The sequence below is a fragment of the Dryas octopetala genome, chromosome 1 (assembly GCF_963921425.1).
Source record: "Dryas octopetala chromosome 1, drDryOcto1.1, whole genome shotgun sequence".
Lineage (NCBI taxonomy): Eukaryota > Viridiplantae > Streptophyta > Magnoliopsida > Rosales > Rosaceae > Dryas > Dryas octopetala.
This window is the reverse complement of record NC_141366.1, coordinates 31,635,216-31,650,101: the sequence shown is the minus strand read 5'-3', so window position 1 is coordinate 31,650,101 and position 14,886 is coordinate 31,635,216. Positions and strand designations below refer to the sequence as shown.

Here is a 14,886-nt window from a genome sequence, read left to right as displayed (position 1 = left end):
GACTTCAAGTTCAAACCTCAAGGAGAGAATTCATTTAAGAGAAAATAAGAGAGGAAGTCTAACTTTAAAGAAGGAAGAACAACCAAGAGAGATGTGAAATGTTACACTTGTGGTGGAATAGGTAACATAGCAATTGAATGTGTAAATAATAGAAAGAATTATTCTTCAAGTAAGAATAAAGCCATGAAGATCACTTGAAGTAATAGTCAGAGTGAGGATTCAAATGATTGTGAGTCTTCATCCGACATTGAGGGTGATGAAGTTGCATTTGTTGCATCAATCAAGGAGATTGAATAAGTTGATGGTGGGTCTGACTCAGAATTTGCTCCTAATGATGAGTCTTATATTGTACTCTGTGATAAGTATGACTTACTTTTCACCGAAACACTTAGCATAAAGAAAGAAAATTAGAAACTTAAGAATGCTAAATTGAAATTGAGTGAGAAGATTGAGTCATTAGAGAGTGAATTAGAAAGTGTGCCTATCTTAAAACAAAATCTAGAAAGTCAAGTCAAAATGCTCAAGGAGAGTAACATCTACTTTAAATCTTCGAATGAGAAACTTCAAGAAGAAGTGAATGACGCAAATGAGAGTATTGTTGAGCTCACCATTGGGGCTAAAAAAGTTGATAGGATGCTTAGGATAGGGAAGCATCATGGGAACAAGACCAGTTTGGGTTTTAGTGAAAATAGTCCTAGTGTATCTAACACAAAGACAATTTTTGTCAAGTCAAAATCTGATCATGGTGTCAAAAGGGGTCTAGGTTTCATTGACATTGGTCAAAATGTATCTCATTCTAAGTCAAGTCAAGTCACACCAAGTGTCACACAAATTGATTGCTCTAGTACTTCACATAGAAAAATAAGGTTTGTCCCGGTTTGTCATCATTGTAATATCAAGGGTCACATTAGACCAAATTGCAACAAACTTAGAGAAAAGAAATCAAATGAAGCAAAAAAAAAAGTATTTCTTTTCAAGAGCAACTGAACAATTTACTCAAAGAGGTAACCAAAATTGCCTTACTTGTCACCCCACTTCCCAAAAATAAGTCAAGTCTACATCAAAGATGAGTTGTGAAGAGCTCCACTAAATGTCTAGTAACCTTAACCGCATTTTCAGCCACTAAGAGGAATATTTGATACCTAGATAGTGGGTGTTCCAAACATATGACCGGAGATAAGGAGGTCTTTACCTCACTTGCTCCTTATGATGGTGGTAGTGTGACTTTTGGAGAAGTAGAGAAGTCTTATGTGAGTGGAAAAGGGGTTGTACACATTCCCAGTATACCCGAATTGAAAAATGTAAGGTTTTTTGATGGGTTGAATTATAATGTACTTAGTATTAGTCAACTATGTGATGAATGAGGTGTTGAGTGTGTATGTCCAAGAGTGGATGTAGAATTGTTGACTCCTAAGGAAGGGAGATCTTGAATGCCCCTAGGTTTAGGGATGATTGGTATGTAATTGATGGCAATGTTGAAAAATTTGAGAATACTTGCAATAGAGCTATTGATAACGTTAGCTTTCTTTGGCATCAAAGACTTGGACACATTAATGTTCATGACCTTTACAAGTTGTCTAAGTATGAGATTGTTAAAGGTCTACCAAAGATGGGAAAACTTGAAACTTTTATTTGTGGTCCATGTCAAATGGGGAAACAAACCAAAGAACCACACAAAAGGGTCAAAGACATAGGCATCTCTAGGACACTTGAACTAGTTCACTTGGATTTGGTTGGTCATGTCTAAATTCTGTCAATAGGTGGAAAAAAATACATTTTGGTCATGGTAGATGATTTTTCTAGGTACACTTGGGTGTCATTTCTTAAGGACAAGTCGGAAACTTTCCATCATTTTGTCAAGATTATAAAACTGCTGAAAAGTGAAGATATGACAAGTCTGTCAACTCTGTCCATAATTAGATCATACCATGGAACTAAGTTTGAAAACTCTAAATTCGATGATAGGATTTAGATTTTAGATCTAGGATTTTCCATTAGCCTTTTCATGTCTAGGATTTGAGAAGGTTGATTTTTAAAAAATCCAAATCTGCATATCATGTTCATACATTGAAGAATCTGCTGTACTTCGTATGAATCGGTGTCATGGATTGATGAGCTTGGAGTTTGAGCTGTCTTCTTCATGATTGACTGATTGCCTTACTTTTGGAAGTTGCACAAAGGGGTAAGAAGCTGCCACTTAGTTTAGGAAATAGTGATTGAGCTTGTGTGCTATATGCTCCCTTTGTATTGAACCTTCTATATAGTGGATTCCCCGGTCAGCTGAAAAAGACCCCCAGTTTTTACCCTTTGTGGTTTTTCTGGGTGAACATCTTGAGTGCCTTCGTCTCCATTTTGTGTTGTTATGTTTACTGACTTAACTTTTAAACACAAATCAGCATTGACTTTATATGCTTGATATTGCTACATGTCATATGGAACTGTTTAGCTAATCACACACCACTGTAGTTGTGGATAACACTGGAATGCCTACTGTGATGGGTCCTCTGAATGTATAGGTTGTCACTTGATCCTTGGTGTGTTTGATTTGTGTTGTTTACAAAAGTTATTTTTGATTTATAAGTGTCAATCTGTGTCTTCAGATTTTTGTCACTGTGTCGTCAGTGTTTTGTCTGTTTGATTAATCCCCGAGTCATCACATAAACAAAAATTAGGGTCCGATTACTGACTGTGGTTTTAATCAAGTTAATTAGGTAGATAAATCACCTAATACAAACTTTCAGAACGGATGGTCAATAATAAATTAACAGTACAAGAAGTTAGAAGCGAAGTATGATTTGTGTTATAGGTTTGCTACGGTGAAAATGTCTGTTAAAATGTTGACTCAAGCAAGTATAAGATAAAGTACCATAAAATGTCAAGAAGAAGAGTAATATCAAGGAAAAGAAAATTGTGATAACTAAATTGCAAATTATATAATCTCTCTTTTTATTTTTTGAATAAAAATTTCAATTTGTACAAGCCATATGGATGACAATATTGACAATGCATCTACTTTGAGAAAAACATAGAGGCATCTATGTGACTCGGGTTTTCTTTCCCCAAATGGGTGCCTATTGTTTGACAATTTGAGCCACAAAGGTAACATTAATAGAGATTAAATATGAATATACAACATTAAATAATATTTATACAATACATATAAGGTGATGAGTGAACAAATTGGTTGAGGAAGGTGAAATGAGAAGGTAAAGAATTCTTTGTTTGTGCTTGCCGTCATTGATTGATGTTGTTGGGTGAGGTTACCTCAGTTTCCTTCTTCATCTTGAAGCAAAGCAAAAATAATAGGAAACTTCCTTGCTTGTGGCTCACAGCAACCCCACCTAGCCATCCCTTTTATAATGGGTTCGTATGAAGCAACATCAATTGTATATAAAAAGTATGAGCAAAGGACTATAGGCTTAGGCCACTGGTATTGTTTTCCATCTTTAGGCTGCTGGAGTGGTCCTTGACGTATAAAGAGAAGAAGATGAAGTCTTTGTTTTCCATCTTTAGGCTGCTGGAGTGGTCCTTGACGTATAAAGAGAAGGATGTGAATTATCATCCAAATGAGCGCTAGAAATACTCAAAGTCTATATATCATTAGTACATGGGAAGGCATGACACATCTCAATAAAGCCTAGTACATGGGCTTTAACTTCCATATTCAGCCTTGGCCAAGTGTTAAAACAATTGAAGAGCTACCTACTAACTCCATCAGGCTTGGGGTGCAAATGTGCGAGATCCCATCGTTCTAGCAAACCGTTGGTAACATTAAGATGATTGCAAAGCAATTTAGAGAAGTTCTTGAGGTTGAAGATCCATACAAAACTGAAGAAGGCACAGGTAGCGTTGTCTGAGCACATGTTTTGCTTGACGAATCAAAGCCTCTCTCTTTAGCCTTTGGTTTACCCAGAGAAGATGAAAGAAAAGGTCTCTTAGGTGGAATTTAACCACGAGAATTTAGCAAAATTTATCTACATATGTGGTCAATTAGGACATAGTAGTAATTTCCATTTTCCACTAACACCAACGCAGGCCAACGTTTCTTATGGTGCATGAATATCAGTCAACGTTTCTTATCCATGTTTTGCATGAATATCATTCAACCTCATTCACCGCTGGTCTCATCCTAGGCCAACGTTTCTTATGATGCATGAATATCAGTCAACCTCATTCACCGCTGGTCTCATCCTTGTAACGACCCAACCCTGAGTTTCTTTTGAAATTTAAGTTTTAATTTAATTTTAGAGTTTATTTAAGCTATTTAAAGAGGTTTTGGAGTTTTAAAGGGACAATTTGAAAATTTGACTTTTGGTCAATAATTTTTTTAAATGGTTAGATAGAGCTCGAGCTCACGACGGCATAAGTAAAAACGGATCTTAAATTGAAGTTACATGAAACAATAATTTTTCATAGTTTGACCAAAGACTGTTATTTGTGATTGACTTAATTTTATGGGAAATGCAACATGGTTCCCATTAAAATTTAGATGGATGGTAAAGATATGGTGGAACACACATGCATAGGCGAATAGTACTTGATTGAAAATTCAGCAATTTTCAATTATATTGGATATCCTATGAAGTTTGTAGTTGGATTCTTTATTTCAATTTTTTGATTTTGCTATTTCTATAGCCAAACCAATCAAACATGAAGAACAAAGATTTTTCAGGAGACAATATGTTATAAGTGAATTGATTATATGCAGAATTTTGCTACTGTTCATTTATTTAGAAAATTGAAATTGTTTCTAATTACATTAGATATGATTGTTTAGCAGAAATTATAAAATTATGGTATTTTACAGTGAGATGAAATAAAATACCCAAATAGCAAATTATTAAAAAAAACTTTTATATATTTGAAATCCTTTGAAATCCGCTGGGGGAAGGGTGGAGAATTATTGACTTTGATATAACATAACTTACACTCCAAACTAGAGACGAATCCATAGAGGGACAAGGGTGGTGGGTGGCAAGTGTCGGAAAATCCTTGCACAAACCTTGGGTTTGACCCCCCGGATTGACCACCCCACCTAAGACATCCACTTCAGAGCATGCCCACCAGTGTTCTTTTAAAAAAAAAAAATCCAAGCCCAAAACAAGTAATTCATTCAATAATCAATCATGAAAACTGAGTAATTGACTCAACTGATGCCTCCCTTTTCCCTTTTCTCCATACCTGGGTAATTGAAGCCAAACAAAAGTTGAAATAAAATAGTAATTGATTAACGCCATCACGCCTCCCCAGCTCCCCTTCTAGTTTTGGGTAATTAATTGATGCTTGGGTAATTAATCCAAGCCCAACCACCAACCCTTCTGGCTTCTGAGCCTTCTCTTAAAGTCTCTCTCTCTCTCACTCTTTCATATACTCTCCAACTCTCTCATTCCCAGACTCCTAACTTCCTAACTACCAAGTCTCACTGGTCACCAGCTCCCCACCTAGTTTTGTGCAAGTCGCCCCACCTGCCAGAGTACAAGTCGCCATCGAGAGCCTGGCCAGGTTTTGTCTTTTATTCTTGGCTGACGGGCTAATTAATTAAGCTTCAAAATTGGAAGTTCCAATCCAGAGGTCAGTTCAGAAACATTCATCAACTTTATTGAAGAATGTTAGAATATATATAAAATAATGGTTGGCCTATATTCTAATAACTTAAGCTTTCGAGAAATGATATTTGAATTCTTTTGGCTGAATCTTTATTCTTTGATTTTTTTTTATATATGGAATTAATCTTTGATTAATTAATATATATATGCATAAATGGTTATTAATTGATTAATTGGATTTTTAATTAATTATTTTGTGAATGCAATTGATTAATATATATGGTTTTTATTTTGTTTATTGGTTGAATATGTGTAATGTGTTTTTAATTTGGTTAATTGTTATGTGTAGAACTATGGAACGGTGTTTTAAGAGAAAATCATTAACATGGAGTTCGGCTAATCCGGGTACTTCTAGTTCAAAACAAAGTGAGTTTTGACTAATCTTCAGACAGACCCTGGGCTAAGAACTCAAATGACGGATTATAATCCTAATATTTGAGATGAGGTTCAAAGAGCATATCTACAAAAGTGACCTTGTCGGCCGAGAGGTCATACATTCCCACAAACTACTATATTGGGAATTGAGAGACGCTTCATTGTCGAATGGTTTGATGAGTTTGATTGGTTGGAGTATAGTATATCCAAGGATGCAGCATTTTGCCTTTATTGCTATCTCCTTAAATCTAATTTTGAACAAGCATGCAGGTAGTGACGCCTTCACTGGGGTAGGCTGTTGGAATTGGAAGAATGGGAGAGAAAAGCTTCAGTTGCATGTTCGCCTAGTTGGCAGTGTTTACAATCATGCTAAAGAAGCAGCTAGGAATGTAATGAATCAAAAGGCACATATTGAGAAAGTTGTGATCAAACAAACAGACTAAGCTCGTATGGCTTATCGCAGTTGTTTGAATGCATCAATCGATTGCACAAATTTTTTTGTTGCAACAAGGACTTTCTTTTCGTGACAATGATGAAAGTGCCACTTCAAGCAATATGGGAAATTATTTTGAGCTTTTGCAATTTCTTGCAGATCATGAAGAGAAAGTTAAGGTCGTTGTGTTGGAAAATGCCCCGGGAATCTCAAGTTAGTAGCTCCTTCAATTCAAAAAGATCTTGTCAATGCATGTGTCATGGAAACCATTGGTGTTATCATGAGTGATATGAAAGATCGACTCTTTTCTATAATGGTGGATGATTCACATGATATTTCAGTAAAGGAGCAAATGGCTATTCTGTTGCGTTATGTGGACAACAAATGGCAAGTAATTGAAAGGTTTGTGAGGGTCCAACATGTTGCCAAAACCACTTCTAATGCACTAAAGAATGCCCTGATGCATTCTTTTCTTTCAACAAATTGAGATTTTCTAAGCTACGAGGGCAAGATTATGATGTAATATGAGAGGTGAGTTCAATGGCCTTAAAACAAAGATTTTGAGAGAACAACCTTGTGCATTTTATGTTCATTTCTTTGCTCATCAACTTCAACTAGCTCTTGTTGCCGTATCAAAGAAAAATGCCGACATGACCACTTTTTTACATCTTGTAATAGTGTGGTTAATATTGTTAAAGTATCTTGTAAGTGTCGTGATGCATTGAGAAAGCAACTCTAAAAAGAGCTTATGGAAGCCTTTGAAAATGATTGTCTTCAAACGGGGCGAGGCTTAAATTAAGAACCTAGTCTCAAACGTGCCGATGATATACGTTGGAACTCCCATTATGATACGTTGATTAGTTTGATTAGTTTGATTTCCATGTTTTCATCCGTTGTGAAGGTGTTTAAATTGATTGTTGATAATCGCTACAATGATAGTGTGGATGAAGCAAATAGATTATTGGGAGAAATACAATCTTTTGAGTTTGTTTTTCACCTATTTTTTATGAGATCTATATTAGAAATCACAAATGTTTTGTCAAAAGCATTACAAAAGAAAGATCAAGAGATTGTGAGTGCAATGGCTTTAGTCCAAGCATGTAAGGAAAGACTACGCCACATAAAGAATAATGAGTTTGATCTTTTGGTTGATCAAGTATCTTCTTTTTGTGCCAAAAATCATATTGAGGTTTCTAACATGAATGCGACATATGTACCTCGAAGGAGGTCATGGCGCAATGCTCCAATAAAAATATATCATCATCATTATTGTGTGGAGCTCTTTGTTTATGTCATTGCTGAGCAACTTGTGGAATTAGAGGACTGCTTCAATGAGGTAAATAGTGAGTTACTTATTTGTTTAGCATATTTGAGTTCGAATAATTCTTTTGCAGCTTTTGAATGTCAAAAGCTACTTCGCCTTGCTCAATTTTATCCTCAAGATTTTTCGGATCGAGATCTATTGGCACTTGAAAATCAACTTGGAATTTATATTCATCATATGCATTCAAGTAGTGATTTTTTTGAGTTGAAAGGGATTGGTTGTAACGCCCCGAACCTCGGGCCCATAAAAACACTGAAATATCAAACATTTAAACCTCGTTCTCTTTGAATGAGCTATGCACATAAACATAAATAAATACATTTCTTTCAAATAAAACATTTATGTAAAACCTCTGTATAAAAACGTTTAAACAAATCAAAGTAGGTTTCACTACCTCCTCAGCCAGCTTAACCTGCAAAACACAAATAACCACACTGCAGCATATCCATGGTACATCGGGTCATTCAAACAAACAATCCAGTAAGCTTACTAGAGCTCGTATGAGTGAAATGACTTAAACAATTATCCTCAATAATTCTTCAATTTCCATGCTCAATAATAATCCACAATAATATCTATAATTACTTAATCACATAATATTTCATCACCAATAATCCAAGCATCAAGATAATCATAATTCATCGTATTCACATCAAATCTCATCAATGATAATAATAATCATTATGGCAAATCAATTGCCTAATCGCCAACTATTAACCTCAACCTCAAAGCATTCACATCCTAATTAATAACCTCTATGCATAATCATCATTATTTCCATTCTCAAATATTCAAGCCTAGAATTTACCAAATCCCAGCCAACCAAATCTTAGCAAACAAATGCATACACGCAAGCAAAGCAACAAATCAAACTATCTAATTTCACTCACAGTGCAACCACATGAAAAGACCGAAATGCTATTCTTGGCGCCTTTGCTAGGATATCAAATTTGGCAGTATGACGGCAACGGGAATAAGATTTCCCGAGCCCGTGTACCTGTTAAGACCAACAACCAACACAATTACCAAAAGGATTCACAAATGGTCGTTCAATAGCTGAAACGGGCGGTAACCACCACGCACGATGGCTGCCCAATTCACAGAAACCACAACAACACACATTCTAATTAGAATTTCACCTCAAAAGGTTCGAGTGGCTGGAAAGGGGCCAAACACAAGGAGCTGAGTTGTCGTCGCTACTGCACACGCTAGAGTCCACACTGGCCAAGGGTGCCCAAACCTGGGTTTTTCAATTAATCAACTTTCAGTTCAAACCAAGGCAACCAATAGCGAGAGGAGGTCGAGGGGATCGATTTTGATACCTGGGTCGACGGAATCCGTTGCCGGAGTGGCTGGAAAAACTACCAAAGCAGTTGCGGGTCCTGTAGCTTTGCATCGCCGTTTTGGGTGGTCGGATGGACAATCGGAGCTCACCGTCGTGCTCAGAACATCAAGAGCAGTTGATTGAAGGTGGTCTGACGTCGCGTCTTGGCCGGAAAAAGCAAATCACCGAAGGAGGTTTCGATTCGAGTTTCGGCTTATAGTTCCAGATTTCGAGCATTAATTGAGAAATTGAGGCCATATGAAGATAGAGGAGAAGTAGGCGAGTACCGTGGGCCAAACACCTAGCCCAGCCACCACCGGACGCCCCGCCACACGCTGGTGACAAGCGGGCAAAAGTGAGAGGGTGAGAGAGAGCAGAGACGCAGGGGGGAGAGAGAGAACTGATTTTGGGTTTTTAAAACCATTTAAGTAAAAATTACAAAATTGCCTTTTACTTTGAACGTCTGTAAAACCCAAACCGTAACTCTGTTTTACGCGTGCTACGTGTCTACGAACTCGTGGACTCGAGACCTTCCCAACAAGCCCAAAGTCAAAAAATCAAAAGCCTACTAACTTTAAAAGTTAACTTTCGGGTCAAGCCCAATTTAAAACAAAAATTAAAAATAAATCCAAAACCTTTTATTTTTCAAATAAATTCCCAAAATAATCAAAATAAATTCCCAAAATAATCAAAATAAATTCTCAAAATATTTAAAATAAATCTTTAAAAAATACGGGGTCTCACATTGGTGATCTTGTGAAAAAATTGGTGGAAAAAGGGTTTGATCGGGCATATACTTATGTGTATTTGCTTATTAGATAGGATTTGGTTTTGGCTTTGGCTTTACTGGTCGCAACTGCTTCAGTGGAGAAGACATTTTCCGCCATGAATATTATTAAGTTTCCACTCCGCTACAAAATGGGAGATCAATGGTTAAGCGATAGCTTGATTTTTTACATTGAGAAATTTTTTTTTTTTTTTATTATTGTATTGATAATAAAGCTATAATGACACGTTTTCAGATTATGAAAACTCGTTGTTGACAATTATAGCTTGTATTGTTTTTATCATAAATTATGAATGAAACTACTATCGTTTAATTTTTTTGTGTTATTTTTGTAAAAAAAAAAAAAAAAATTTATATAAGTTTTATACTATGATCCCCCGGGATAAAATTCATGGATCTGTCACTGCTCTAAAGTCCATGAAAGTCTATCATTTTATAAATTTCTTATAAGTCAATAACTTTTTGAATACCACACAACTTTTTATAGATTCTCTAAAAGTTTGTATTAAATGCCATTAGACTTTTATAAACATTTTAAAAATTTAGATTGAATACCATCAAACTTTTATAAACTCTTTAAAAAGTCTAGATTGAATACCACCGGAATTTTAAATTCCATCAAAGTCATTTAAAATTCTAATTGAATACATTACAAAAAAAAATTGCAGCAGGCAGGGGCTAGATTTCTAATGAAGTTGAATTTCCAAAGGAGTCAAGTTTTTCACATATCTTAAATACAATCACATGTCAAAATTTTATTGAAATTGGAACACCATATGTTTTCGTAACATATAAAAATTTTGGGCAATTTTATAAAATAAAATTTTTTAATGTGTGACTTACATTAATAGCCTTTGCGGAAAAACTTTTACATTTCATAGTGTTTTGCCCATTTTCGGACAAAAATACCCCTCAGGGTCGACAAATTCGAGAAATTTTTCAGTGTTCCGAATACATCACGTGGCATATCCCAATGGTGTATCTAGTCCACTCAAACACTGCCACATGTCTTTTCTTTCTCCAACTACAGAAATGAACACTTCAGCCTCCATCATTTTTAGTCCTTTTTCCAACTACTGGCGTCCAAACTCCTTCTCATTTCCTCTCTCTCTATCGAAACCCACCCCAACAACCATTGGATTAATGAACCCCACACCCTCCCATGGCCACTCCATCAACGTCGACACACCTCCTCGCCACTGTCGTCGTTGGAGTCGTCAGAGGTACTGCTGCAGATAATGGACTGATGGGTAGGTGTGAGAAAAGTGTGAATTTAGAAGATTTTGGTATTTTTTATTTTTAAATTTTTGTCTGAAAGGAAATTTGGGTATCCATTTGGGTGGCTTGATAATCTGAAAGTGTTGTTGAGAAACACAATTAAATGATTCCATTAGATTTTTGGCATCTTCAATCAGTCAATCAAAGGAAAATTAAGGATGGGTGTATGGCTAAAATGGCGTGGCTTCCATGGATGACAATGAAGCGTAAAAGTTATGGTTTTTACATTTGAGAGAGCTAAACAAAGAATGGATTGAAAAAATTTGTGAGTTTTGATGTGGGTTTTTTGGGGTTGGACCATTTGGGGTGTGTGCCTAAAATGGTTTTCAAGCTCTGAATTGTTTCTTGTTGCAGAAGAACAAGGAGGAAGAAGGGAAGGGGCGAGGACATGTGGCAGTGTTTAAGTGGAATGGATACACCACTGGGATATGCCACGTGGTGTATCCGGAACACTGAAAAATTTCTCAACAAAGTCTACAAAAAATGGTTGCAGCACCACCATTTAAAGTGGCTGTAGCCAGTTCATCTTTTGATGAACAACTCAGAAACCCAGATATGCTCTAACAAAAAAAAAATTAAAACCCAGATATGCAACCCATCATTTTCATTGAAATTGATCTAACTTTCAAGTGAAAATCAAGAAAATTAATACTAATAATCATGTTTCACTGACAAATTTAACTTTTCTTACTTCAATCGATGTAAATTACATAAACCCAAATATAAATCAATTCAAAACAAGCAAAACCTAAAAAAATAAAACAAAGAAAAACATGGCAAAACTACAAGAACATGGATGCAACAACAATAAACCCACCACCGATCTATGAACGCAGCAAAAGATCCACCATCTCTGCTTCGAGATCGACACCATCAAAGAGAGCTTTTTGCTCATCAAACACAACAAAAGACCCACCATGGCTCTCTGATCCACAACCTTGATCTAGTGTCTGCGGAGATGCCGACAGTGGAGAGAGAAAGAGAGAAGAGGGCGGGGGAGGGAGGTGGCTAGAGGTGGGATGGTGTTTCCAGATCTGGTGTTGCATTATCTATAGTCGTGGGATTAAGAGAGAGAGAGAGAGAGAGAGAGAGAGAGAGAGAGAGAGAGAGAGAGAGTTTGGGCTTTCACATGAGCATTTATATCAAGGGTGTTTTAGTTTTTTCTAGTGGAAAAATGGTTAGAAAAGTAAGAAGTCTCCCATCTAAGCTAAACAAGTAAGAGGAGCATCAAAAGAGGTCATTTACTGTAATTTCCCAAAAAATTTCTCCCACCATCAGATCCTTACACTATTGAGATAAAAATATTAAGGGTAGTTTAGTATTTTTAAATTAAAAAACATCTTTATAACCAAAAAATAATTACAAAACATCTTTGAATTATGATTTTGTAAATGTGAGCCATTTTTATATAATGACGCATGTACCATAAAAAGTTGACGTAACTTTGTAGATGTGAGTCATTTTTATACAAAACATCTATGTTCCTATAACATCCGGACCCTCTCCTAAGTTCCCTATTTTCCTAACCTTACTAATCTTTTAATTATAGAGTGTCATGTGTCTTTAATAATATCTAATGGTTCACACTTATTTATAACTATTATCACCAAAGAAAAAAAAATAAAAAATAAGAAATCTGTGTAATCCAACCATCTAAATGATATTAATTCCTTGACCTTAAAAAAATAACGATGTTTGTTTTTAACTTATTTTCAAGCGGATGAGAATTGGCGTTGGATTGGCTTTTACTGTTCTTTCATGTGGTTTTGCTTGGCGGATTAAGGTCCACAGGTTGGAGCAAGTTGGAGAGGACACTCCTATTCCCATGGGCATCTTTATGCTAATTCCACAGTTCTTGGGAGTTATATATGGAAGGCTAATCATGGTGGAGTGATTGGTTTTTCAGTTGATATATCAAGTGGTTGATGCTTTGATGATAAAGTAATGACTGAGTATTATGCATCCCACACCACTGACTTCTTCCTGGGCGTTGGAAAATTACTTACTGCTCTTAGTATTTTGGCGTTCAGATCAAGATGGTTCAATGACTACATAAACTGGAGTCGTCTAGATAAGTATTAACAGAGCATTAATAGGAACTTGAAAATATCATAAAAAAAAAATTAAAAAAAATAAAAAATAAAAAAGTGCAACAGTGGATCGTCCTTTAATATCTGTTCAAGGTTTAAGTTCCAGGACCGGCCCTGAGTTTTTGGGGGGCAGGGCGAAAATTTAAATGAGGTACTTGTATAAATACATATTTACAAAAAAAAAAAAAAATGATTGAAAAATTATAATATTTTAAAAAAATTACTTAAAAGGTATCTCTCAAGCTAAAAAAGGTCAAATATAATTTTGTTTTTTTTTTACTTTCAATTTATAAACAAATTCCTCATGTTATGAGAAAAATAATATATTCATATTAACAAAAGTTCATGTTAATTAGAATATAAAGGAAATTATAGAAGTTACCAAACAAAATTAATTAGTATATATAAATTTATATTCATTTTTTTACAACTCATATTCATGTTATCATATTATAAAAAACTGAAATATATTTATGGTCAAGTTAATCAAGATATTAAAAAAGAAAAAAAACAAGAACAAAAACTAATGTGTAATTGGCTGTCAAATGGCTAAATTTATATCTAGTGAGGCTCAAACTTCTAATAGTGATGTCCATACTTCTAAACGGCCTGAGTTTTATTAGGGTCCTACCCACCACATATTCAAAAGTGCAAAAAAAATAGTTAAAAAGTCAAAAACTTTTCGAAGATTCAAATTGGGGCCTCTTTTATGAAAGGTTAATGTCTAACCACACAAACTAAACTCAATTTCATTATATGTACCTATTTCATATATATATATATATATATATATATATATATAAGCTGTGGCTAAAATTTTTCTAGGCCCCCTTGGATTTGTGGCCCTGGGCGGTTGCACTCCCCGGCCCATGCTTAGGGCCGGTCCTGGGTTTAACTCTTATGGAAATTTTTGCAATTTCTTTTTAGTGTTTTTTGGAATAGTTTGTGGTGAAAAATTCATCTATTGTCTTTTAGTTTTGTTTTATTTTTTGTTTTAACTATGGCATAATGTATTGGTTTTTGATCTGTTGATTCTTGACTGAGCATTCATGGAAGATGAGGGTTTTGCAAGAGGGAGATGAAGTGGTGTGTTCTAGGTAAAAAACAAACATAGTTTTTTTTTTTTCTTTGGTCAAGGAATTAGCATCATTTAGATGGTTGGATTATACATGTTTCTTATTTTTTATTTTTTTATTTGGTGATAATAGAAATAAATAAGTGTGATAATAGGTGTGTTCTAGGTAAAAAACATAGTTTTTTTTTTTTTTTGGTTAAGGAATTAACATCATTTAGATGATTGGATTATACATATTTTTTTATTTTTTTATTTGATAATAATAGAAATAAATAAGTGTGAATCATTAGATATTATTAAAAACACATAACACTTTATAATTAAAAAATTAGTAAAATTAGGAGATTGGAGAGGATCCGAATCTGTTCCCATATGTACCGTTTAACAATCAAAATAGACCTTGGATGCCACTACTTTTAGAAGTAGAGTCATAAAAGGAAACAAACTCAAAACCAGATATATTACGAATCTTTTTTTTTTTTTTTTTTTCGTGGGTTACAATATTCCAGATATGTTCAAACTTCAAAGTACTATGGTTCTATGAAGTCCCGGAATCATAGTCTGGTCCCACCCCCTATTGACCAATGAAAGGAA

General features: G+C 35.1%; 1 pseudogene; it reads left to right on the top strand.

Annotated features, from left to right (window-relative positions):
• The first annotated feature begins 516 nt into the window (after window positions 1-516).
• Window positions 517-13,021, top strand: LOC147299782 (uncharacterized; annotated as a pseudogene).
• The last annotated feature ends 1,865 nt before the right edge of the window (window positions 13,022-14,886 follow it).